At 37.5% G+C, this 5,481-nt stretch overlaps 1 non-coding gene across 1 annotated transcript; it reads right to left on the reverse strand.

Annotated features, from left to right (window-relative positions):
• Window positions 1–713: 713 nt before the first annotated feature.
• On the reverse strand, window positions 714–788 carry Trnaa-ggc (transfer RNA alanine (anticodon GGC)). Its single transcript has one exon. It is a non-coding gene; the product is annotated as a tRNA-Ala (tRNA).
• Window positions 789–5,481: the final 4,693 nt, after the last annotated feature.

Below are 5,481 nucleotides of genomic sequence, written 5' to 3' on the forward strand. Positions count from 1 at the left end.
CTTTTCGAAGATGCTGCTTTAAGTGCTGAATAACTTGTTTCATTGAACCAAACTTTGCTTTACAAATTTCTAATGAACATTTAAAACTACCAATATCTGACATTTTTATATAAGACTGCATATTGAAAAAACAAACAGCATTAACATATTAGTACTATAGTAAATATCCTATTGTAATTTGAACTTAAATACTTACATTGTACTCTTTCAGTTCAAATTACCTAACCCAATACCTTGCTGTCAACACAAACCACCATGTTATGAATGTCTGTTGGTCAGCAGCGTACTTATGTCACAGCCACACCTACCTTATGTTGAATGGCAGTCATAATGTAATTAGTAGATATAAATGTTAACTTTATTTTCATACGATAACAGCGCTATTAAATTAGACGCAATTAAGCCTTTCCTAAACAAATGTAAAAACGGTCGCAGTTGACAGTTGACACTCTCTAAGTCGCACAAATCGTTAAGAGAAAAGAAAAAAATGATTTCGAGGCTTGTGATTGGTTGCCTGTCGGGATCGAGAATAACATGCTCGATTAACGGGTAATATTAACGTAAATTGTGCTAACGGTTGAGAACCGTAAATAAATACGGCGATTTTTAAGTAAAATTGTACATAATAATAATAATAATACACCGAAAAGCCATTGCAGACTCACCGAATCTGTCGATCAACGATGCAAGCAGAGCAGACTAGAAAAACAACTAGCCTGCAGTGAGGTTCGAACTCACGACCTCCGGTCAAGCCGGGACCGTCGCTCTACCAACTGAGCTATGCAGGCTCAGAAGGGAACGAGTCGAGAAACAACCATACGCCAATGCTTGCTCAATCTGTTAGTACAAGCAGCTTCATAACGAAGGGGATCGCCAGTATCATATCATAATACAATGAAACATATGTACACACATATATGTGTGTGTAGCGTATCAGCGTCTGTATTTGTTATTTACAGTACTGTGTTTATTGTGCGTGTGCTAAAGTCTTTCTGGCGTGTTTCCTGTGCGCTGCATCCTGCTAGTTAACTGGCCAGTTTTAATCCTCAACGCATTCGCTTTGAATGCAACGTTAGTCAAAGTGTCCTTTCTACTGCACTACAGTCAACAGATGCATGCCTTACTTGTGAGACGTGTTTGCGAACTATGCTGAATTATGTGAATGTACAATAAATCTATAAGCGACCTGACAGTATGCTCCTTAAATTACAATGGCAGTTTGTTTTAGTTTCGATTTAGTGGAGTCAGATAGCACGGTGGTCATGTCTCACCTGTTGAAATATACATTGGTGACCCCGACGTGATATGAACACGCAATTAAACCCTTCTGATTTAAATTTTATGCATACTGTCAGGTTGCATAGAAAGTATGTATTCATTTGGTTTGCTAGCGCAGTTTTTCGCTTGTAAGTATTTTTAAGCTACGCCGATCAGTTATGATTTGTTAAAACGTTTGTTAACAAGTGTATGCCAGCGTTATTGCTTGTTAAATTGATATTTCATTAGCCGTAATGCAGAGAAAAATCGTTTGACGCTTTAAATTAGTGGTTACGCAAGACTGTTATAGTTATTGTTGCGAAATTATGGCCCTTTTTTGGTAAAGTTTTAAAGGTGAAAATATTACGATCGAGGTTGAACACCTCTCGTGATATCTAATCTCAAAACCAATAAACGGATAGATTCTATCTCAACCAGCACTTACAGAAGTCGTTACTTCGAAAGTGTCAAGGCCACTGCGGCTACTGTCTCTGATCACGTGTTATGGTGATTGATCTTTTATATCTCACCCAAAATAACCTGATCACTTTGTCTGAAATTCCTGCGTCACTTAACCGTTATGATTTATAAGAAGGAAAACAGAGCAGAAGGCCAAACCTTGTTGCCAATTCCCAACATAACGCGAGATTTATCTCATTTTGTGACTGCAAGCGAAAATGCTCTGGGTATTATAAACCCATGATTGCTAAGGCCTTTGATGCCTCATTTACCTTTCAGACGGTGTGAGATAACCGTCATATAGCCCACATGAAGTTACTAGCATGCAGAGAGTAACTTTCTAGAATAACCTTTTGCGCCAAGGTTATTATGTCTGCTTTAGGGAACCCATCTAATGTGGACTAGGCGATGTAATTTGTTTTCGCGTTTTTGAGATTAGCACCTTGCCCCTTTTAATTGGTATTCTAGAGCAAAAGACTCTAAGCAACTAACTTCAGTTTTGCGATTTGAAATTAGAATTGCGTTTTAAGACGATCATTTTCTGCATTATAGGCTATTCAAAAGTGTTTTGCATTGTTGTTTATTGTGCCTTTCAAGTACCATTTCAGACGTTACATCGTGTCGTACAACCAGCTACCCCTGGAGTTGTTCGTGGGCCGCCAAGACAAGGAATTCATGAACCCTCTTCGCTCTATTGAACACCACGGTTCCCAACACGTGCTGTTTCCATATTGCACAAATGTCCGACGTTCTGCGTTTGTTGGTCGACTTCTGATCGGATCCTGGGAAGATTTTAAAGAAGAAGCGCGGCTCAACGAACTGCTAGGAACTTTTTTTGTGTTCCTGGGGGAAGGCGGATGGTGTAGCGTATCAGCGTCTGTATTTGTTATTTACAGTACTGTGTTTATTGTGCGTGTGCTAAAGTCTTTCTGGCGTGTTTCCTGTGCGCTGCATCCTGCTAGTTAACTGGCCAGTTTTAATCCTCAACGCATTCGCTTTGAATGCAACGTTAGTCAAAGTGTCCTTTCTACTGCACTACAGTCAACAGATGCATGCCTTACTTGTGAGACGTGTTTGCGAACTATGCTGAATTATGTGAATGTACAATAAATCTATAAGCGACCTGACAGTATGCTCCTTAAATTACAATGGCAGTTTGTTTTAGTTTCGATTTAGTGGAGTCAGATAGCACGGTGGTCATGTCTCACCTGTTGAAATATACATGTGCTTACAACTGAGATCTAGCCCTTCTGAAGCTGCTTTTTGACCAACGATAACGGCTTACGTATTATTAGTACACCGAAAAGCGTAAGCCGTTATCGTTGGTCAAAAAGCAGCTTCAGAAGGGCTAGATCTCAGTTGTAAGCACACATATATGTGTGTACATATGTTTCATTGTATAATAATAATAATTCACACTTATACATAATAATTCACACTTATATTTTTAAATTACACACAGCTGCACAACTATCAATTTTTGCAGTGGGAGAAACTGCTATTATTCTTAACTTTGCCTCAAGGCAGCGTGGTCCAACTTCTTTTCATCGCTGGCCAAAAACAATTTTTTTTTATCTTACGGGCCAATGTTTTTAAATAGCGATTCTTAGGCTTATTGCTGGCAAACTACACATAGTCTATGGCAGTGGTTTTTAACCTTTTTTCAGCGGCACCTTCTTTGGTAATTTTCCAATGCCTTTCGCTCCCCTACGGAAAGCAATTCGAAATTTTCAATTAAATATCACTTATAGACAATTTGAAAATACTAAAGCGTGTTGATGGTCGTGCAAAGCACGAAAACTTTTTTAGTTTAATTGGCGCTAAACTGTAAACTCAGGAGGCTTTTCACATTGACCATACAACAAATTGCTCGTCCTTGACACAATGATTTAAACAGTACGTTATCTTGTTTCAAAAGATCAGCAGGTTAAGAACCAATGGCCTATGGAATATATACTAACTTTATGAAATGTACACCTTTGTTCAGCCACGGTAGTTATGAAATCACAAAGGATCATTTACTAAGTTTTTTTAGTAAATTACAATAACAAAAATTGAAGTGATTTGCTTCTTCTAGATTGAAGCAAAGCTAACTATCAGTTCGCGGGCCAAAAAAACGAAGCTGGCGGGCCAACTTTGGCCCGCGGGCCTGCAGTTGGACCACACTGCCTTAAGGAATCCTGTCAGACTTGTGATTCTAAAAGGCATTGAAGTAGGGAAATATAGCCTTTAAACACATTTTGTCATCCAAGAGGGTTAGATTTTAATCTTGTCTGAAACTGCAAACTAAAAACCAGGCTTTTGAAATTCAACTTTCAGAATTAGACACTTAAAAAAAACTTATGGTGCAAAAAGTTGTTAGTTGTAAGAGGTTCCTTGTCAATGTTTGTAAATGCTTCAAAAAGAAATTAATGGGTAAAACTCATTGTCAGACCAATAAATAAACTGAAAAGCTAAATTTATTCAAACAGCCATTTGGAACAAATTACTATGGTAATAATCACGTCATAATTCCCTATTGTAACATTATCTTATTCGTTTAGGCTTGTGTTTTTAACCTATATTCAAATCATATATACTTGGGCCAACAGAATAAGCTTCTGGTAAAAATCTTAATGATTTAAATTTATTATAGTATCGTCGATAGCAAGCAGCATAAAACCTGCTGAAAAGGTTCCACATCGTTTTTCGGGGCTCTTTCGTACTTTTCGTACGTAAAAAACAAAAATAAATAAATAAAAGGTACCGTCTACAAATTATGCTCATTAGAATCATCATTTGGGTTAAGGTGCTAAGTAGCGTTTGTGTTTGGGTGGATCAAGAAATATTGTGTAAAATAAATATAATAATGCTTGGCCCACACACTATCAAACGCTAAACCTAACCCCAATATTGTGCGTAAGGCAGAATTTCTACCTTTTTTTTATAAATATTTTTTTTTGCTTTTTTGACGTACCAAATTGAAGGTGCTCCCGTTTTTCTGCAATATTTTTTCCTATATACCTTTGTATTATGTTATTTCAGCTGTCAGATATTAATTAAAGTATGGACCAGTTAAAGATCCCTGTTTTGCATTGTCTCATCAGTCCCGCACCACCAATGTTGACTGGTTTAACAAAAAAAGAAACGTTTATAAAACTTTAAGTTTGTAAAATACTGGCTAATCTGTAAAAGAACTGGGCGCTGGTCTAGAATCTTACCACATTTCTTGGTAGCAAAAGGTATAGTAGCGATTTGTTTTGTTGAAGTTGAAATTTCACAGGACACAGTAAAGCGGGTTATATTTTTGCACAAGTTCAAAGCATTCTTTCTATAAATTTACACACGGGGGTTATATTGCAAGTGGCGACAACTGGCATTTTTATCGCAGGTTAATGATCGTTAGCTTAATGCTTGACTTTAAATTTATGTAGTTTCACTTGTGCTACGTCTACCCCAATGATGAAACATCGCCTGAAAGAGCCATCCCTCTTCTTTACAGCGAGAGAACAAATAACCCCCTATATTATATATATGTATGATGCGCCGTCTAGCGGAACTTTAAGCGTACCCTATACTATAAAATATTTTCGAATAGGTGCCAACACAAAAACTCCGGTCGAGTCTTTGGGTAGCCTTACTCTATTGCAAAAATGTAAGTATGATTGTTTAGCGCATTATCCCTTCCTTATTGAGTCGGTCGTTTTTAAAAACGACTTGATTACAACACTGTCATAAGGTGATAATTTCCTGAACAACGCAACGCCCTTGTTTCTGGCTGGAGCG

Source organism: Ascidiella aspersa, chromosome 5 (genome assembly GCF_963924565.1).
Source record: "Ascidiella aspersa chromosome 5, kaAscAspe10.2, whole genome shotgun sequence".
NCBI lineage: Eukaryota > Metazoa > Chordata > Ascidiacea > Phlebobranchia > Ascidiidae > Ascidiella > Ascidiella aspersa.